Raw genomic sequence first — 23,097 nt, forward strand, 5'->3', positions numbered from 1 at the left:
CATTCGACATCTTTACATCACAGATGAGATAATTTACATCAAGAATTATATAATTTTGTCTTTAATATAATGCTATTTTCAAACAAAATCCATAGATTAAAAAAGAAAAAAATCCTGCCTCACTATGCCATCTCTTTCTCACCAGAGAAGTTAAAATTGTTCTGCGTATTGCGTCCAATCAGTGCCCTCGTTTTGATAATTGAATCGTTTATTTTCTAAACATGATAAGTCCATTTTGAATATTTTTTGTTAAACGCACAAAAAGGTTAATACTATTAATTGTTATGAATTCAAATCTTAATCAGTAGATACTTTGATATATAAGAATCACAACAAAAACATTACTGTTAAAAAAAGAGCCAAGTTCTCCTATGTTGAAATTATGCTGGCACAAAAAGTATTGAGATATAAAAGTGTACCAAGTTCTAAAGTTTGGGTTCAAATTCGTATCAATAAAATTTTGGTTGTTTACTTGACAATTTTTCTTTTAAATACCGATTTTTAAAGTTATTTGAAAAATTTGCCAAGTAAACAATCAAAATTTTATTGATACGAATTTGAACCCAAACTTTAGAACTTGGTACACTTTTATATCTCAATACTTTTTGTGCCAGCATAATTTCAACATAGGAAAACTTGGCTCTTTTTTTAACAGTAATGTTTTTGTTGTGATTTCACTACTTTTTGCAAGGTATGGCTGTAGAATTGAAAATCTCTATTTTTGATGAAAATTCAATGAAAATGGGCGGTTGCCACGCCCCCTGGTTGAAATTCTCAAACTTTAATTTTTTTTCTTTGTATAAACTACCAGCTCTACCAAATTTCAAGGTTCTACGATAATCAGAAGTGCTCTAAAATATTTAATGAAAATTCAGCGGAAATGGGCGGTTGCCACGCCCCCTGGCTAAAATTCTCAAATTTTAAATTTTTTCCTTTGTATAAATTACCAGCTCTACCATTCTACCAAATTTCAAGATTCTACGATAGTCAGAAGTGCACTATAATAATTGATGAAAATTCGGCGAAAATGGGCGGTTACCACGCCCCCTGAATTGAAAATCTCAAATTTTTGATTTTTTCCTTTGTATACACCACAAGTCCTATCACCATGTAAAATTTCAAGTTTCTACGATAGCGGGAAGGTCTCCATAATTTTGATGATCTGTCAGTGAGTCAGTGAGTCAGTTACGGTTTTTGCGATTTTTGAAGTCCTTTATCTTAGAAACTACTCATCGCAAGAAGCTGAAATTTTGTGAGGAATTTGGGTTCGGCGAGCTCAACAAATGTAGCGAGTTTGAAATTTCTGGCATATTTGGTGTGGAAGTTAGAGGGGGGTCGAAAATGGCCTGAGTTGTTTCCTGTAAATAAGGGTGTAGTGCCAAAGTTGCTAGAGAACTTGGCTGGGCACTACCGTGCCCCTTGATAATATTTGCATTTAAAGTAGGTATAGCTCAAACTTCCTAAATAAAAAAAAATATGTTGTGAGAAACTTTTCCTTAGCAAATGGACTTATTATGATTTGAAAATAAATGACTCAATTTCAAAAGAAGAGTTTCAGTTGTTTATAGGTAGTTTTAATATAATTTCAAAGGATTTTTTCGAGTTTTTCTACCGGTTGTTGTTTATCTCAGTTTCAAATTTGACAGAATACATCTTGAAAGTTTTCATTTGTACATATTTTCGTCAGTACTTCGTAGTCGAAGTGGAGAACAGAGGGAAGAATTCGGCTCGGAAAAGTACTTTTTTCCTTCCTATGAGTTTCGATTTAAAAAAGGATTAGATTTAATAATTTTTGGTATGTGGTTGCAATCAGATTTGATGAAATATTATGGTGAAGCTCTTGATAGCTTATAAAAATTGGATTTAACCAAAGTTGTTCACGTGGTGTTTTTCCGGGCGAAACTCATGATAGGGCTGATTGCTTCACCTTTGGATTATATGATTTAAAAAGAAGAAAAGAAACTAATTAAACGTCGCATAATGTATTTGGCTTATGTCTTATAGTAACACAAAGTGCTGCTTTTGCCGAAATAAGTGCAAAAACTGAAATTTGGAATATGGATTTGCTTATTTATTTTTTCATAAAGTACCTTATACTTTAGCCAAGCATTGATAAATTGGATATTTTGTGAACCTACTTGTTCTGCCTGAAATAGTTTGAAAGTTAGAAAGTTTGAAATATTATTATTTCTTAATAATTTGAATACTGTAATAGAACTTTAAAATTAACAAACAGAAGGATAAGTTATAATTCTACAGATTCTTGGATTTCACCTAAAAGTAGGGACTGGTAAAAAAAACGTGTTTTTTCTCTTGCATATATTGAGATTTTCTTTTCTTTTTTTACATGTCTTCATTTAAAAAATGCATAGTATATAATATTTTATTCAAAATAAAAAGTTTAGATTTTACTATAAAAAATATATTTCAGTACATCAAAATCTTCAAGTTTTCCAAAAATTTAATATGTGAAATTACGCTTGTTATTAGGTAATTCTTCCTAAGCTTAGGCAAATTTTCCCGCCCATTACCTAGATCTGCGTAACTTTACGTTAGTCCATTAGGTTATTCTTCCTAAGCTAAGGTAGATTTTCCCGCCCATTACCTAGATCTGTGTAACTTTACGTAAGCCCATTAGGTCATTCTTCCTAGGCTGATGTACATTTTTCCGCCCTAGATCTATGTTATATTTACGTTACCCCATTAGGTAAAAATTATGAAAAGAATCGTTTCTGTTCTGAACCGATTTATGCACAAAATTTATTTCAATGAATCGAGCTTATGAAAACTCGGTTTAATATAATTTCTACGATGTTTATTGTCAGAACTCAGAACAAACTGGTTGAGCCCACTATTATCAAGAGAAAAATGTAGGGGAAAGGTGCGAACATTGAGACACTTTCTTAAATTGTTATATGTATTTCAGAAAGTTTCCAAGCTATCTTAACCAAACTTTAAAGTCATTTTAAGACATTAATATTGCAGAAAAAGTTATAATTATAGAATGAATTAGAGCATCACATTAAACTAAAATGTAGAAAAAGTCAAAACGTCTCACTGTTTGCAAGGGATGCGAGCAGTAAGACGGACGAATAAAACAGAAAGAAATTGACAAAAACGTCAAATAAGTAAGTAACTAGCAGTTTAATATATTAAACTATGTTACTTTAAACCCATTTCTTGAAAAAAGTTACAGAAAAAGAAATAAACGAAAGAAAAAAAAACAAGATCATACTGAAATAATTTTCAATTCCTAGATTTTTTAAAATCTATGTCTCACTGTTTGCTTTTTTGCATTTTCTTACTGTTTGTTTTTTGTCATTTCTCGGAAAAAATATTAAATTACTAAAAACGACGAGGAATTTTTAGTTATAGTTATTTTTGTATGAAAGAAGATAATATTTTCTTTATATTATACATGTAATACATATGTAAAAAAAAGCTATGTCTATTAAACTGATTTTTTTTGTGTTCTACACTCTCTTCATAACACTCGAAAAAATACTTCCATCTGATTTTGTGTGATATTTTCCAATGTAGGAAAATGAAAATGTTGCCGGATTGTCTCAGTATTCGCACTCTCTCACTGTAAGCACCTTTCCCCTATCTTGTTTGAAAATTTAAATTAAATTAATACCTTGACCAAGCTTTGAGAAATTGGATATTTTGTCAGTTTTATTTTTGGCTATATTAAGTTTGTTTTGACATTTTTGAAGTATTTGTTTTTAACTGAAGTTTAGATACTAATTTAGCTTGAGCAGCAAACTAGGCAATGCAGTAGAATAAAGTAATAAATTGGTGTTCTGCTACTAAACAAATATCATTCTCTAAAAGACTTCGCTTTATTAAATGTAAACCCTCAATTTATTTATGCCAAATTCTTCTTTTTCTTTTTTTTTTCTTGTCAAAATACTACTGTAGTATCATGTTCGACAGCACTGAGGCCAATGGGAGCACCGTGTATAAATTTACTGATTGCGCCGCCATCTTATTAATTAATAATTTGTCATTTCGTGTTCTACCGTCGTCAGTGACAGATGTTCGCCTTGTAAAAAAAAGTGTAGTAACAAGTGAAATTATAAAAAAAAATATTGAAACCTAACTAAAACTCAAAAATAAAGTAAATAAAAGTGAATACATATATGTAAGGAAACCAAATAAACAGTTGAATAAAAAAAAAAAAAACAATAAATCAAAAAGAAAAAAACAGAAGAATAAAAAACGAAGAAGCAAACCATTTACCAGCGCAAAAAAGGAAGTTCTTTAAATATATTTAAACCACCCCATTCCTGTCGCATCAAGTAGTTTATCTTTAGCATATATTTCATATTGAACCAAAATTATTTGATTTTTTTTTTATTTTGACTTGAAAATTATGTTTTCAAAAATGTTTCGCTTGATCATGTTGGTGTATTTAGCCGGTGTAATTTTACGCAAGCTCTTGGGTAAATCAGCCTTATATACAAGGTGATTTTCTCTAGATCTATGTAACTTTGCGCTAGCACTTAGATAAAAGTGCTTTATTTTATTTTCCCGCCCATTGTTTCGAGTAGTTTGCGGCAGATATCTTGATAAATTTTCATTTCATGTTTCCTGGAATTCCATTATTCTAATGTGTTAAATTACGCTAGCCATTAGGTAATTCTTCCCAAGCTAAGACAACTTTACGTTGTAAAAATGCCTAAGCTAAGGCAACTTTACATTAGCCCTTAGGTAAAAGTGCCTTATTTATGTGCTGATTTGAATTCTGAGGCGTATATAATATGTCAAGAAATTTCAACAATATTTGATGACCATTTTTTTCTTAAGAAATACTTTCAAGTCCAAGTCAGTTACACATAAAATCAATCGAAGAATTTGACGGACCTCCAGTTAACCTGATCCTGTGTGGCAGTACTTTTATTCATAGAAAATACTTTTTTTTAAACAAAAGTTCACATCCTTCAGACGTAATGAATTCGCAATCTGAGGATGATCTAATCATATTTCAAGACCCTAATCCAAGTGCAAGTGTATCGAACGCATCCCTTGAAAATATAAAATCAGAGCAAATGGTCCTGAGCAATGGCACTGAGCTAGTAATCATCCAGCAAACAGTTTATGTGATTGATGAAACAGGATGTATAAATCAAGTTGATATGTATCCACAAAACATTCAGGAAGCAAATGATTTGTAATATCAGAAGAAAATCTGAATGATGAGCTAGCTTGTCTGTTAAGATCTTTTAATTTATATGACGAACTTTATATTTTTTTAAAAGGTAAAACTAATGCAAAATCTTTTATATTCTTATTTGATACTTCTAATGTTTATATGTTTAAAATATTATCAGGCAAGCAAGCACATAAATACAAAAGGTCTAAAATATATTCAGAAACATCACATAGATAGGTTGTTTGAAGGATTAGACAAATTTAATACTAGAATTATTTTTAGCACAAACTTGGCACCTGGCAAAGTGTTAACGTAAGTCTTAATTTTGTTCGTTATGTTAAGAATTTTTTACGAAAATTTCTATTGTTTCTCTTTTCTAGGAAATTTTTAATCTGACATCGTAATATGATATAAATAATGGTTAATGATGTACATAACAAAACTGAGCAAGGACAAGCTTTAAAAACGAACTACAAGAAAAACCTTTATTTAAAACCTGAAGACAGAACCAATGTTGAAAGGAAAATTATTCAATACTACAGTACCGGAAACAACAGAAATCTTTAAGTGAAGATTCTGAACAAAAAGTTAGTTATACGATTTACTATTATATTTTAAAGTTTATTTTTCTCATAATGCTATTTATTCAAACACAGGCAACCTACTTTGTTCCAGGAGTCAACAGAGCTCCCCCAAAGGCAAACTTTATGACAGATACAGAGGACAAACAAGGGCAATGAAAATATTAAATGTACATAGATGATTGCTCTTCCACTTCCAAATCCAAAAAAACTAAAGTTCAAGTTATCGTGGAAGATACAAACAAAGGTGTGTATTTGCTTATGTCAGGTAAAACAAATAACAAAGAACATTTTTCTAGATTCTTTAAGCGAGCTTGAGCTGCAAAGTATTTGTAACCAGCTTAAACACAATAGAAACTGGGAAATAGTTCTTAAACAATGGGTTGATACATTAAGGGGGAGTTTCCATAGCATTTTAATGGAAGATGGTTGACTAATTGTTGTATAACATTTGCAGTTTATAAGATAATCTTATGAAACGTACTTTTTTGAAAAGGCAATAAACGTATGCACATTTTTGCATCATTTAAATTTTAGAAACATTTCTTTGGCGATTTTTATAAGAGTCGAAATTGATTTTTTTTCCTGCAAATTTATATTGAATCAGAATTTTGGTTGGGGCACCGTTGTTTATAAACTTTTTATTTTTTTTGTTTTTGTTTTATAATGATCAAATGTGTTTTCATGCAGTAGGCGCAACAGATTTTTTTTTTATTAGAAAAAAAGCTTCGTCAATATGTTGTAATTTCATGTTCCTTTTACTCACTCTTCTTAGAATAACTTTACCATTTATTGGTGTTTTTAGATGAAACAAAAAGAAAATTGTAAAGTGGAATAAGAAGAATCCAAAATAATTACTAAAATTTAATTTGAAGTTAGTTTGAACGGTTAATTTGAAGGAAAAGTGTCAAAATTCACTTTTTTACCATTTTAGTCGTGGGGCAAAGCGTGATTATTTTTTAAAATATTTTTTGTTTTTTTTTAATAAGAAGTTAATAAAGTTTTTCATGCAGCCAGTTTGCCAAAAAAAAATATTTTTTTTATTTACCCACTAAAAATTTGATTTTAATAAACCAATATTTGCATTCTGTTTTTGAGAAAGGGGCAGTCAAAGCATCCACAATTTATTTTTATTATTTTTTTTCATTATATTTCAAATCAGTTTCAAAAAAAAAATATATGTTTTTGCTCACAGTATTTTTAATATAAATTGTTGAAAAAGTGTCTATTTTAACTTTTTTTACTTTGAAAATTCCATTAATCACGCACACATACAATTTAGTTCAAAAGAATGCCACGCATAAGCTGGCGCTGATGAAATCTTTCTTTCTGTTCTTTTCTATTTATTGAAAAAAACTTGCTCTTGCGCTCTCATTTTCTCGTTATATTTTGTTTTTTTTTTTTTTTGTGTTTACATAATACTTTTTTTTTGTTTCCTATTTCCTCACTCAGGCAGGCAGAAATCATCCATGAAATTATGAAGATGCTGCAGAGAGTAGGTAGATAGTAGATATTTTTTGCAAGATCATTATCTTTGGTTTTCAAAAAGGGTTGTTTTGTTCTTGGGTTTTTCCTAACAATTCATTTCGTGTTTATAATATCGCACTCGCGCGTGCGAGTTGACACTTTTGGTTTTTTTTTCAAGTGTCAGCGAAATTCTTTGCAATGTGTAATATTCACATCGCTCGTGCGGGGATATAGGTAAAGGATTTGATATGTGGGTACATTGTTAAGTATTCACTTGTTTCTGTGTAAAAATGTGTATTGACATTTGACATGTGCTTGTGCACAATGATTTGCATATTTAGGTTGATTTCTGGGTTGTATTGTTTATTATACTACACTCGCGCGTGAGGGGTTATATAATATAAATATGTCCTTTTGTTTTTCATTGTCTTTGTTTATATGTTGCGGATTCGGTTTTTTTTTGTAGGTTACCACAGAGAATTTTCGCCATTTTAGGTATAATAGTTATATTTTCGCGGGGGAATGGGTAAAGGGTTATATGAAAGTTATTATTGAAAACTTCCCTTAACTTTGATTACATACCTTATTGAAAAATTAATTTTAAGGTTTAAAAAAAAAGTAACATAAGTTATAAATGCTGACTTATTTTTGTCTCCTAATAATGTAGGTAAAGGTTAATAAAAACAAAATCGATTCAATTACGAACTGAGTTCATTGCATTGGTTACTCTAAAAAAAATCTTTATTAAAAAGGTGTTGAAAGTAAATTGGATTGATATACCTACATATTTGCATAAAAATAATTTGGTAATAATCTTGGTTTGTTTGGTCTATCCAAATTCACACAGCTATATTTATTCAAGGCTAAATTTTATACACAGTCATAATCATAACTATCAAATTATTCTCGGCTAAATATTAAGTGCAATCAGCCTTAGTTTCAAAAATGAGGCCTTAGTTTCAAAAAATCAGTTCAGGAGACACTTTTTGCGGCATTCTCCATGATCATAATGTCATACAAGATTTATCTCGAGTCCATCCTCAAACAACATTCACATATGAACCTAAACATTCTATATATGTATTTGTATGTCCATACATTTTCATGTCAGCGCGAGTGCTAGACAAAAAATTTCTCAGCGAAGAACAACTCAAAAGTAAGCAAGAACCTGAAAATCAATCCTTCTGCGCATCTACCTACTCATATTTTTATACACACAACACAAAGGATACTGTCAAGTATATTATATCAAAGCACCCACATAACACATCCTCTAACTGCTACTCCGCTGAACAACTATAATTATTATTATAATGCAAAAAATTTCTCTGATATCAAAAAAACTCAAATGCCATCCACAACATCAACATGGAAACAAGTTTCTTTTTCATTTCAAAAATAAATAGGTATACACTCCAAAAATCTTTCATGAAAATATTGAATTTCAGACCAGTTTTCGTCCACAAACACCATATCCATATAAAGATCTATGTATACCTACATCCATTTGCATGCCAGATGCTCCCAGATAGCCATTTTAATGTTTAAAAATTCAACTTTTTGAATTTTTTTTTATGCCATTCGTTTGTGATTCGTTTGTGACTCGCTAGTTTTTTAGTTATTAACAAATAAATAGTTTGTGACAACTTAGTTTTCGAGAAAAATAAGAAAAACTAATTAAATTTCACCACACTTTCATTTTGTTTATCAATATGGGCGGAGCTATGCATAGGATTCATGATGCTGAGGTGAGTTTTTATACTTTGAGGTGAGCAACATGTTGCAAATGTATACAAGTATAGAAGATTGATTGTAAGCAAAAACTACTGTTGTTTCTACTTCAATGAAGGGAAATGGAGTTTGAATTTTTTATTTATAAATCAAAATAAGTCAGCGACTACCATTTTCATCTAAACTCTTACGGCTTAACCTTATCTAATGTTTAACTTCATTCTATTGAAAATTGTTAACATATTTCGAACTTACTAACAAAATCGTTTGTGGTTTAACAAATTGTTTGTGATAGCCTATTTTCCAAAATCTTTCTGTGGCTGGTCTAAATTTTTACTCATTCCATTTGAAATTGTTTCAACTAATAGAATTTTCTAAATAAATCGTTTGTGACAACCTAGTTTGTTTGTGATAGCCTATTTTCCAAAATATTTCTGTGGCTGGTCTAAATTTTTACTCATTCCATTTGAAATTGTTTAAACTATTAGAATTTACCAAAGAAATCGTCTGTGACAACCTAGTTTGTTTGTGATAGCCTATTTTCCAAAATCTTTCTGTGGCTGGTCTAAATTTTTACTCATTCCATTTGAAATTGTTTAAACTATTAGAATTTACCAAAGAAATCGTTTGTGACAACCTAGTTTGGTTGTGATAGCCTATTTTCCAAAATCTTTCTGTGGCTGGTCTAAATTTTTACTCATTCCATTTGAAATTGTTTAAACGATTAGAATTTACCAAAGAAATCGTTTGTGACAACCTAGTTTGTTTGTGATAGCCTATTTTCCAAAATCTTTCTGTGGCTGGTCTAAATTTTTACTCATTCCATTTGAAATTGTTTAAACTATTAGAATTTACCAAAGAAATCGTTTGTGGCAACCTAGTTTGTTTGTGATAGCCTATTTTCCAAAATCTTTCTGTGGCTGGTCTAAATTTTTACTCATTCCATTTGAAATTGTTTAAACTATTAGAATTTACCAAAGAAATCGTTTGTGACAACCTAGTTTGTTTGTGATAGCCTATTTTCCAAAATCTTTCTGTGGCTGGTCTAAATTTTTACTCATTCCATTTGAAATTGTTTAAACTATTAGAATTTACCAAAGAAATCGTTTGTGACAACCTAGTTTGTTTGTGATAGCCTATTTTCCAAAATCTTTCTGTGGCTGGTCTAAATTTTTACTCATTCCATTTGAAATTGTTTAAACTATTAGAATTTACCAAAGAAATCGTTTGTGACAACCTAGTTTGTTTGTGATAGCCTATTTTCCAAAATCTTTCTGTGGCTGGTCTAAATTTTTACTCATTCCATTTGAAATTGTTTAAACTATTAGAATTTACCAAAGAAATCGTTTGTGACAACCTAGTTTGTTTGTGATAGCCTATTTTCCAAAATCTTTCTGTGGCTGGTCTAAATTTTTACTCATTCCATTTGAAATTGTTTAAACTATTAGAATTTACCAAAGAAATCGTTTGTGACAACCTAGTTTGTTTGTGATAGCCTATTTTCCAAAATCTTTCTGTGGCTGGTCTAAATTTTTACTCATTCCATTTGAAATTGTTTAAACTATTAGAATTTACCAAAGAAATCGTTTGTGACAACCTAGTTTGGTTGTGATAGCCTTTTCCAAAATCTTTCTGTGGCTAGGTTGATTTCTGGGTTGTATTGTTTATTATACTACACTCGCGCGTGAGGGGTTATATAATATAAATATGTCCTTTTGTTTTTCATTGTCTTTGTTTATATGTTGCGGATTCGGTTTTTTTTTGTAGGTTACCACAGAGAATTTTTGCCATTTTAGGTATAATAGTTATATTTTCGCGGGGGAATGGGTAAAGGGTTATATGAAAGTTATTATTGAAAACTTCCCTTAACTTTGATTACATACCTTATTGAAAAATTAATTTTAAGGTTTAAAAAAAAAGTAACATAAGTTATAAATGCTGACTTATTTTTGTCTCCTAATAATGTAGGTAAAGGTTAATAAAAACAAAATCGATTCAATTACGAACTGAGTTCATTGCATTGGTTACTCTAAAAAAAATCTTTATTAAAAAGGTGTTGAAAGTAAATTGGATTGATATAACTTCATATTTGCATAAAAATAATTTGGTAATAATCTTGGTTTGTTTGGTCTATCCAAATTCACACAGCTATATTTATTCAAGGCTAAATTTTATACACAGTCATAATCATAACTATCAAATTATTCTCGGCTAAATATTAAGTGCAATCAGCATGAGGCCTTAGTTTCAAAAAATCAGTTCAGGAGACACTTTTTGCGGCATTCTCCATGATCATAATGTCATACAAGATTTATCTCGAGTCCATCCTCAAACAACATTCACATAGGAACCTAAACATTCTATATATTTGTATGTCCATACATTTTCATGTCAGCGCGAGTGCTAGACAAAAAATTTCTCAGCGAAGAACAACTCAAAAGTAAGCAAGAACCTGAAAATCAATCCTTCTGCGCATCTACCTACTCATATTTTTATACACACAACACAAAGGATACTGTCAAGTATATTATATCAAAGCACCCACATAACACATCCTCTAACTGCTACTCCGCTGAACAACTATAATTATTATTATAATGCAAAAAATTTCTCTGATATCAAAAAAACTCAAATGCCATCCACAACATCAACATGGAAACAAGTTTCTTTTTCATTTCAAAAATAAATAGGTATACACTCCAAAAATCTTTCATGAAAATATTGAATTTCAGACCAGTTTTCGTCCACAAACACCATATCCATATAAAGATCTATGTATACCTACATCCATTTGCATGCCAGATGCTCCCAGATAGCCATTTTAATGTTTAAAAATTCAACTTTTTGAATTTTTTTTTATGCCATTCGTTTGTGATTCGTTTGTGACTCGCTAGTTTTTTAGTTATTAACAAATAAATAGTTTGTGACAACTTAGTTTTCGAGAAAAATAAGAAAAACTAATTAAATTTCACCACACTTTCATTTTGTTTATCAATATGGGCGGAGCTATGCATAGGATTCATGATGCTGAGGTGAGTTTTTATACTTTGAGGTGAGCAACATGTTGCAAATGTATACAAGTATAGAAGATTGATTGTAAGCAAAAACTACTGTTGTTTCTACTTCAATGAAGGGAAATGGAGTTTGAATTTTTTATTTATAAATCAAAATAAGTCAGCGACTACCATTTTCATCTAAACTCTTATGGCTTAACCTTATCTAATGTTTAACTTCATTCTATTGAAAATTGTTAACATATTTCGAACTTACTAACAAAATCGTTTGTGGTTTAACAAATTGTTTGTGATAGCCTATTTTCCAAAATCTTTCTGTGGCTGGTCTAAATTTTTACTCATTCCATTTGAAATTGTTTCAACTAATAGAATTTTCTAAAGAAATCGTTTGTGACAACCTAGTTTGTTTGTGATAGCCTATTTTCCAAAATCTTTCTGTGGCTGGTCTAAATTTTTACTCATTCCATTTGAAATTGTTTAAACTATTAGAATTTACCAAAGAAATCGTTTGTGACAACCTAGTTTGTTTGTGATAGCCTATTTTCCAAAATCTTTCTGTGGCTGGTCTAAATTTTTACTCATTCCATTTGAAATTGTTTAAACTATTAGAATTTACCAAAGAAATCGTTTGTGACAACCTAGTTTGGTTGTGATAGCCTATTTTCCAAAATCTTTCTGTGGCTGGTCTAAATTTTTACTCATTCCATTTGAAATTATTTAAACGATTAGAATTTACCAAAGAAATCGTTTGTGACAACCTAGTTTGTTTGTGATAGCCTATTTTCCAAAATCTTTCTGTGGCTGGTCTAAATTTTTACTCATTCCATTTGAAATTGTTTAAACTATTAGAATTTACCAAAGAAATCGTTTGTGGCAACCTAGTTTGTTTGTGATAGCCTATTTTCCAAAATCTTTCTGTGGCTGGTCTAAATTTTTACTCATTCCATTTGAAATTGTTTAAACTATTAGAATTTACCAAAGAAATCGTTTGTGACAACCTAGTTTGTTTGTGATAGCCTATTTTCCAAAATCTTTCTGTGGCTGGTCTAAATTTTTACTCATTCCATTTGAAATTGTTTAAACTATTAGAATTTACCAAAGAAATCGTTTGTGACAACCTAGTTTGGTTGTGATAGCCTATTTTCCAAAATCTTTCTGTGGCTGGTCTAAATTTTTACTCATTCCATTTGAAATTGTTTAAACTATTAGAATTTACCAAAGAAATCGTTTGTGACAACCTAGTTTGTTTATGATAGCCTATTTTCCAAAATCTTTCTGTGGCTGGTCTAAATTTTTACTCATTCCATTTGAAATTGTTTAAACTATTAGAATTTACCAAAGAAATCGTTTGTGACAACCTAGTTTGTTTGTGATAGCCTATTTTCCAAAATCTTTCTGTGGCTGGTCTAAATTTTTACTCATTCCATTTGAAATTGTTTAAACTATTAGAATTTACCAAAGAAATCGTTTGTGACAACCTAGTTTGGTTGTGATAGCCTATTTTCCAAAATCTTTCTGTGGCTGGTCTAAATTTTTACTCATTCCATTTGAAATTGTTTAAACTATTAGAATTTACCAAAGAAATCGTTTGTGACAACCTAGTTTGTTTGTGATAGCCTATTTTCCAAAATCTTTCTGTGGCTGGTCTAAATTTTTACTCATTCCATTTGAAATTGTTTAAACTATTAGAATTTACCAAAGAAATCGTTTGTGACAACCTAGTTTGTTTGTGATAGCCTATTTTCCAAAATCTTTCTGTGGCTGGTCTAAATTTTTACTCATTCCATTTGAAATTGTTTAAACTATTAGAATTTACCAAAGAAATCGTTTGTGACAACCTAGTTTGTTTGTGATAGCCTATTTTCCAAAACTGCATAGATAATGGCTGGTTCCATTGAAAATTGTTGATTAATTTTACAGTAAAATTTCTATGACAGATTTGTATACAAGAAGTATGACAGTAACTTAGCTGAATTATTTTATTTTTCTGTATTTTTGCATTTTTATTATTATTTTTATTTTGATAAGAATAGTCTCTTCTTCACGATAATTTTTACAAATAAATTTCGCTTTACCTACATTTCTCCAGATTTTGATCATGGCTACACTTTTAGCAACATGTTTAGCAACTTCTTTGAAATAGCTATTAGAAAAGAGAGGGTTGATTTTTAGAGATGAAGAAACTAAATTGGAGAGAGCGAGATAGGTAATGAATGTTGATACAAACACCAACAAGGAAAAAAAAATGCAAATGAATACCTACCAAGGATTTATATTTTTTTCTCAATTCTCAATAGCAACTAAAAATATAATTTAAGTTTAAATGCGATTTTTCTTGAACAAAATCGTGTGAAAAACTATTTCAACCCTCAAATTATTGCAGAGATAATCACAACAGAGAAATCCTTCGCAACATTAAAAAGTGATCTTTCATGAGTGCGAAAGAGTGAGCGATATGTTATTCTATAAAACGGAATTCAAGAATAGTAAAAAAAAATGGGAGAAAAATAAGTTTTGTAATGGAATGGTGTGGGCGGTTACTTGAAGCAAGATGATGATGAAGTTTATTTACCGTTTTGGTAATTTTTTTTTTCATTATCTAGGGTAGGTAGATATAAAGCTATTCATATTTTTATAAAATAGACACCTGTACAATTTCTTTTCAAGATTGATAATGACTATAAGAAGGTGGGTAGGTAGGTACACCATTGCATAATAGGTGGGTAATTATACCTACTTATTAATGAATAATTCGAGTAGTTTTTTGTTTTTATATAATTTTGAATCATTTTTATTGTTCTTTTTTTCACCATAATAAATATAAACGTGAGGTGCTAGAATATTTTTTATCAACTATAGGTAGATAGGTACCTACCTTTCTGCAATTTTTTTTTTATTTTTTTTTCCGTGGGTAGGTGTTGAAATCTGAAACTTAGGTATTTTGTTCGTTTTTCTAGTTTTTTTTTTTACTAAGCACCTGTTTGGCTAAAGCAATCCAAATAAGATCAAAGGATACGAAGGCTTTTTGATATGCACCTCCTTTTCAATCGGTGGTTATGAAAAAAAGAAATCAATGTACCTACCTATAGCACAGATAATAAATTATGATTACCTATATTATCTGTGCCTATAGTATACATATGTATAGTAAGTATATGTAATGTATGTAAGTATATGTATCTACTATAGTTACGAACTTATCTACCATTTAACTACCTAAATATCCACTTTACATGATCTCGCAAATAGATAGAATAAAAGAAAAAAAAAAGTATCTTACATAAAATGCAACAAAAAATAAATTGTACAGGTGTCTACTTTTAGTCCGGTCAATTTAGACATTCGAGGTTACATTAATTCCCAGCAAGCTGAAAGTTGGTAGGATTGTTGAAAACACCATCATAAATTAAATCTAAAAAGTCCTCATCGATCCGAGGCCTGGAAAAAAATTTACGGGGGGTCAAAGGTCACAAAAACTGTTTTTTCACGATTTTCAGCAAAACGGTAAGTCTAATCAAAAAAAAATATTCTCGTCTAAGGGGAATATTTTTAAGAAAGTTGTCCACTTAGGTTTCTATAGATTTATTTTATACCACAGGTGTTTAAAATTTTTCATAAAATACTTTTTATACATTTTGCATCAAAAAACAGATTTCAAAAATTTTTTTCACAAAAATGTGCAATAGCTTTGCAGTTTTTAAAGCTTTTATGTACTCATACAATTATTGTAGAAAATGATAAAAAAAAGAAATAAGTAAAATTCATACATTCGTGGTTGTAGTGAACGAAAACATAAAATGATAAAATTTAAAATACACTGAACGAAAAAAAGCCAATATTTTATGAACTGGTTGCGATAGAACTTTTTTCTATCTGTTTTTAGAACAGTCATAAGTGTAGCTAACAGCCATTTTAAGGTTGTCCATTCTCTATTGCACACCCTGTATATATTCAGACATAATCTAAACAAAAATTCCTAGGGAAATGGCTTCGGGAGAAGGGCCCCAATCGGAAAAATGGCGAAAATTTCCATTTTTTTTTTGCTTTCCCATATTCTTAACCATTGAAGAACGAAATTCTAGCTAAAAAAATAATGAAATTTGACGAACTTTTCAGTTAGGAGTTTTCTTTCAGAGTATGCCTGATTATGACGATTACAACTCAACTTCAACTTTTTGAATCGTTATACCTAAGAAACGGTGGGTCTTAGGAAAAAAAGTGTCATGACACTTTTTATATATAATAATCTGGTCTACAATTTTTGCATTGAACATTTTTTGATAAAACTTACCGTTTTGCTGAAAATCGTGAAAACCAGTTTTTGTGACCTTTGCCCCCCCGTAATTTTTTTTTCCAGGCCTCGGATCGATGAGGACTTTTTAGATTTAATTTATGATGGTATTTTCAACAATCCTACCAATTTTCAGCTTGCTGGGAATTAATGTAACCTGACCCCCTTATTTTAGGCTAATTTGACCGGACTATTTATAAAAATATGAATAGCTTTATATCTACCTACCCTGGATAATGAAAAAAAAAATTACCAAAACGGTAAATAAACTTCATCATCATCCTGCTTCAAGTAACCGCCCACACCATTCCATTACAAAACTTATTTTTCTCCCATTTTTTTTACTATTCTTGAATTCCGTTTTATAGAATAACATATCGCTCACTCTTTCGCACTCATGAAAGATCACTTTTTAATGTTGCGAAGGATTTCTCTGTTGTGAATTATATTTTTAGTTGCTATTGAGAATTGAGAAAAAAATATAAATCCTTGGTAGGTATTCATTTGCATTTTTTTTCCTTGTTGGTGTTTGTATCAACATTCATTACCTATCTCGCTCTCTCCCATTTAGTTTCTTCATCTCTAAAAATCAACCCTCTCTTTTCTAATAGCTATTTCAAAGAAGTTGCTAAACATGTTGCTAAAAGTGTAGCCATGATCAAAATCTGGAGAAATGTAGGTAAAGCGAAATTTATTTGTAAAAATTATCGTGAAGAAGAGACTATTCTTATCAAAAGAAAAATAATAATAAAAATGCAAAAATACAGAAAAATAAAATAATTCAGCTAAGTTACTGTCATACTTCTTGTATACAAATCTGTCATAGAAATTTTACTGTAAAATTAATCAACAATTTTCAATGGAACCAGTCATTATCTATGCAGTTTTGGAAAATAGGCTATCACAAACAAACTAGGTTGTCACAAACGATTTCTTTGGTAAATTCTAATAGTTTAAACAATTTCAAATGGAATGAGTAAAAATTTAGACCAGCCACAGAAAGATTTTGGAAAATAGGCTATCACAAACAAACTAGGTTGTCACAAACGATTTCTTTGCTAAATTCTAATAGTTTAAACAACTTCAAATGGAATGAGTAAAAATTTAGACCAGCCACAGAAAAATTTTGGAAAATAGGCTATCACAACCAAACTAGGTTGTCACAAACGATTTCTTTGGTAAATTCTAATAGTTTAAACAATTTCAAATGGAATGAGTAAAAATTTAGACCAGCCACAGAAAGATTTTGGAAAATAGGCTATCACAAACAAACTAGGTTGTCACAAACGATTTCTTTGGTAAATTCTAATAGTTTAAACAATTTCAAATGGAATGAGTAAAAATTTAGACCAGCCACAGAAAGATTTTGGAAAATAGGCTATCACAAACAAACTAGGTTGTCACAAACGATTTCTTTAAAAAATTCTATTAGTTTAAACAATTTCAAATGGAATGAGTAAAAATTTAGACCAGCCACAGAAAGATTTTGGAAAATAGGCTATCACAAACAATTTGTTAAACCACAAACGATTTTGTTAGTAAGTTCGAAATATGTTAACAATTTTCAATAGAATGAAGTTAAACATTAGATAAGGTTAAGCCATAAGAGTTTAGATGAAAATGGTAGTCGCTGACTTATTTAAACTTACCGTTTTGCTGAAAATCGTGAAAACCAGTTTTTGTGAGTTTTGCCCCCCCGTAATTTTTTTTTCCAGGCCTCGGATCGATGAGGACTTTTTAGATTTAATTTATGATGGTATTTTCAACAATCCTACCAATTTTCAGCTTGCTGGGAATTAATGTAACCTAACCCCCTTATTTTAGGCTAATTTGACCGGACTATTTATAAAAATATGAATAGCTTTATATCTACCTACCCTGGATAATGAAAAAAAAATTACCAAAACGGTAAATAAACTTCATCATCATCCTGCTTCAAGTAACCGCCCACACCATTCCATTACAAAACTTATTTTTCTCCCATTTTTTTTACTATTCTTGAATTCCGTTTTATAGAATAACATATCGCTCACTCTTTCGCACTCATGAAAGATCACTTTTTAATGTTGCGAAGGATTTCTCTGTTGTGATTATCTCTGCAATAATTTGAGGGTTGAAATAGTTTTTCACACGATTTTGTTCAAGAAAAATCGCATTTAAACTTAAATTATATTTTTAGTTGCTATTGAGAATTGAGAAAAAAATATAAATCCTTGGTAGGTATTCATTTGCATTTTTTTTTCCTTGTTGGTGTTTGTATCAACATTCATTACCTATCTCGCTCTCTCCAATTTAGTTTCTTCATCTCTAAAAATCAATCCTCTCTTTTCTAATAGCTATTTCAAAGAAGTTGCTAAACATGTTGCTAAAAGTGTAGCCATGATCAAAATCTGGAGAAATGTAGGTAAAGCGAAATTTATTTGTAAAAATTATCGTGAAGAAGAGACTATTCTTATCAAAATAAAAATAATAATAAAAATGCAAAAATACAGAAAAATAAAATAATTCAGCTAAGTTACTGTCATACTTCTTGTATACAAATCTGTCATAGAAATTTTACTGTAAAATTAATCAACAATTTTCAATGGAACCAGTCATTATCTATGCAGTTTTGGAAAATAGGCTATCACAAACAAACTAGGTTGTCACAAACGATTTCTTTGGTAAATTCTAATAGTTTAAACAACTTCAAATGGAATGAGTAAAAATTTAGACCAGCCACAGAAAAATTTTGGAAAATAGGCTATCACAACCAAACTAGGTTGTCACAAACGATTTCTTTGGTAAATTCTAATAGTTTAAACAATTTCAAATGGAATGAGTAAAAATTTAGACCAGCCACAGAAAGATTTTGGAAAATAGGCTATCACAAACAAACTAGGTTGTCACAAACGATTTCTTTGGTAAATTCTAATAGTTTAAACAATTTCAAATGGAATGAGTAAAAATTTAGACCAGCCACAGAAAGATTTTGGAAAATAGGCTATCACAAACAAACTAGGTTGTCACAAACGATTTCTTTAAAAAATTCTATTAGTTTAAACAATTTCAAATGGAATGAGTAAAAATTTAGACCAGCCACAGAAAGATTTTGGAAAATAGGCTATCACAAACAATTTGTTTAACCACAAACGATTTTGTTAGTAGGTTCGAAATATGTTAACAATTTTCAATAGAATGAAGTTAAACATTAGATAAGGTTAAGCCATAAGAGTTTAGATGAAAATGGTAGTCGCTGACTTATTTTGATTTATAAATAAAAAATTCAAACTCCATTTCCCTTCATTGAAGTAGAAACAACAGTAGTTTTTGCTTACAATCAATCTTCTATACTTGTATACATTTGCAACATGTTGCTCACCTCAAATTATAAAAACTCACCTCAGCATCATGAATCCTATGCATAGCTCCGCCCATATTGATAAACAAAATGAAAGTGTGGTGAAATTTAATTAGTTTTTCTTATTTTTCTCGAAAACTAAGTTGTCACAAACTATTTTATTGATATATTCGGGAGTCACAAACGATCTCTGATCGAATGAGTATAAAAAAGTCCATACTATTTCAGTTTTGAAAAAAAAAAAATGGCTAACTGGTACTTTTTTTTTAATTTGTTAATAACTAAAAAACTAGCGAGTCACAAAACTTTTTATTGCTGTCACAAACAGTCACAAACGAATCACAAACGAATGGCATAAAAAAAATTCAAAAAGTTGATTTTTTTTAAATTAAAATGGCTATCTGGGAGCATGCAAAGGCATGCCACCCCCAAACGCGTGAGTGCGATGGCGATCTCACAAAGAGACAATGAATGAAAACCATAACCAACATCCTGAGAGGAAAAAACCAGAGAATTCGATGGCGAGAGAGCGAAACACATTCACTAATACACACAAATGCTTTTACATGAGATCTGACTTCGCTGAAAAAGGGAACCCAGCCTTAAAACTGCGTAGGGAGATGATAGATAAAAATAATGACACAGGTCTACAACAAATCTTCTTGGACTGGCCGCTTTATAAATACTCAAAGGCTCAAGAACTAGTAAGTAACGCTCCTTTAGTTAGTTAAAAAGATTAGTTTATGAACAAATTTTTTTCACTCTAACACACACATCTACACATGCAAACTACATCATATATGTATAATAGAACAGCGAAATAGATATTTATTTTTCTAACAAAGACACATTTTTATTCTGGTTTTAAAAAAGAGATCTTACAGTTGTGACAAATATCGTTGTCTCTTTGAAACGACCTGTACAAAAACACAGTTACTAGTCCTTTCCAGAAAAATTATAAATTTACAATAAGGTAAATTAAAACAGAAAATATAGTTAACATCGGGCCTACATACACATACCCACAATAGTAGCCTTCACACTTTTCACCTTTATTGACTTGACAACATCTAAAAACTTTCTTTAATTGTATTTTCTCTTTTCTGAACAGATTGAAATTGACTTTAATTTCATGAAACACGGCAAATCATTTAATTTCGATAAGTGGGAGACTTTTTGTAACCATGCCATTGATTTATTTTCCGAAATAATAAAAACGGTTTTCCTCAAAATTCCGAGAAAAACTAGATGTGCTTGATATTGGTTAGTTTTAACTAATTTATTTTCCTAACAGCTATATGCTTTTACATTTAGGGTTGGCATTCTAAATGCTTTTTTTTTGCATTTAAATAAATAGGTTTTAAGGATTTTTTTAAACTAAAAATTTTGAACATTTTTCTAGGTCCTGGAATATGAAAAAATTTGTCTAAGTCCAAGAATATGAACCATTTTTCTAAGTCCTGGAATATGTTAAAATGTGTCTAAGTCCAAGAATATGAAAGATTTTTCTATGTCCTGGAATAATATGTAAAAATTTGTCTAAGTCCAAGAAAATGAAACATTTTTCTATGTCCTGGAATATGTAAAATTTTGTCTAAGTCCAAGAATATGAAAAATTTTTCTAAGTCCTAAAATATGAAAAATTTTTCTAAGTCCTAAAATATTAAAAAATTTTCTAAGTCCAAGAATATGAAAAATTTTTCTGAGTCCTAAAATATCAAAAAAATTTCGAAGTCCAAGAATATGAAAAATTTGTCTAAGTCCTGAAATATGAAAAATTTGTCTAAGTCCTAAAATATCATAAAATTTTCTAAGTCCAAGAATATGAAAAATGTTTCTAAGTCCTGAAATATGAAAAATGTTTGCAAATCCTAAAATATGAAAAATTTTTCTTAGTCCAAGAAATAAAAAATGTTTCTAAGTCCTGAAAAATGTATGAAAAATCTGAAATGTGGAAAATTTCCCAAGAATTTGAGAACTTAGTAAATTTTTGATATTTCAGGACTTAAAAAAAATTTTCACATTTCAGGGCTTAGAAAAATTTTTTAATATTTTATTTTGCAAAATATAAGTCAAAGTTACTAGCTTTACAAAAAGATATGGCACGTCATTGCGATGGCAACCGTTGATTTTTAGTAATATATTCGATGAATAGTCAGTCTTTAAACCAGATTTTTTGAACTACTTGAATACTTCATTAGAAAACAAAATATTTTGTTATTATTGATTTCATTAAAAATGGCTCAATCTTACGTATAACGTTATAACGTGTAACATTATAATTTATAAACTTTGACCACAAACAAATCAGAAAGAAATAGAATAACACGATTTAAAGCTGATTAAATTCCACTCAATGTAACTATTTTTAATGAACTAATTTTTAAATGCTTATTCTTACATTTAACATTACAAAAAAAAACTAATTCTCTGTTTACATTACCTACTTACAGATAATGTCAATATTGGATATTTCAACCTTCTTCATGGGGTATTGATCCCAGCAGCTAGGAAGATCCCGGGAAGGCCGAAGAAGTTTACAATTGATGACTCCGTTTCAGCGTTCATCTTAGAGGTGAAACAAGCAGCTGACATGGACAGTCTTTTGAACCAAAGAAGAGAAGAGTGCATCCAGAAAAAAGTAAGACTTCAGCCTCTTATTATTGTTGTGGGCGAAAAGTTCCATTATAAAGATTTTTATGTTTCAATAGACAACGTAAAGTATAAAATGTAGTCCTATTTAGTAAGCATCGATTTTTATTTAAAAATGACTTACGTTCTAAATATTCAATATCCTCCTCAATGTCTTTCGGTGTGGACATTTATACAAATTTATTATTTTGAAATTAATGATGGCCATAATCCCATCCAACTTTTTTAAACGACATTGAGCAACGATTTTCTTTAAAATAGTTTCTTTTTGTTAAATTTGAGGCTCATTGATCGTTAGTAAATTTTAAAATCCGTTACCTAAAATAGAATAATCTAAATCTTCTACACACATTAAATGTCATAATATTTGTAATAGTCTAAGCTTACAATAAATGTTTATGTTTTCATCCTTACAATAAAAAAAAAAAATTAATATAAAATTCATGTTAACATTTTCATTGAAAAAGATCTATAAGAATGATAATGATATCGACATTCTCAAGCTAAGAAGATTCAGGGGAAATCGAAGAAGTTTACCATTGAATCTGTTTCAGCGTTGTCCTATTTAGAAAGCATCGATTTTTATTTAAAATTCTTGATTGTGACATAACGATTTTCTTTAAAATAGTTTCTTTTTGTTAAATTTAGGGAGCCACGAAACTTTTGACGAGGCTTACTTTGTGAGTTTGCCTTAAATCTAGAGTAATTTATGTCTGTTCGCTTTACCAATTCAATACGCGTTTGAAGACAAATTTTGAAATTATATTATTTTAACATGATGAGCAAAATAAAAGAATTTCAAAAATTAACTTGAAATGCATCTTGAATTGGTAAAAACCAACCTATTGGAGGGTAAAATTACCTAA

General features: G+C 29.9%; 1 long non-coding RNA gene across 5 annotated transcripts; it reads left to right on the forward strand.

Annotated features, from left to right (window-relative positions):
- The first annotated feature begins 582 nt into the window (after nucleotides 1-582).
- Nucleotides 583-22,657, forward strand: LOC129905640 (uncharacterized). 5 transcript variants are annotated; one of them, XR_008770846.1, is made up of 5 exons: nucleotides 583-4,120; nucleotides 4,810-5,467; nucleotides 5,536-5,742; nucleotides 5,812-5,983; nucleotides 6,036-6,276. It is a non-coding gene; the product is annotated as an uncharacterized LOC129905640 (long non-coding RNA). The 5 variants fall into 5 exon arrangements; XR_008770728.1 differs by having other exon boundaries at nucleotides 592-5,261; nucleotides 5,334-5,467; XR_008770878.1 differs by lacking the exon at nucleotides 6,036-6,276 and adding an exon at nucleotides 8,652-13,894 and having other exon boundaries at nucleotides 595-5,467.
- The last annotated feature ends 440 nt before the right edge of the window (nucleotides 22,658-23,097 follow it).

The sequence above is a fragment of the Episyrphus balteatus genome, chromosome 1 (genome assembly GCF_945859705.1).
Source record: "Episyrphus balteatus chromosome 1, idEpiBalt1.1, whole genome shotgun sequence".
In the NCBI taxonomy this organism is placed as follows: Eukaryota; Metazoa; Arthropoda; class Insecta; order Diptera; family Syrphidae; genus Episyrphus; species Episyrphus balteatus.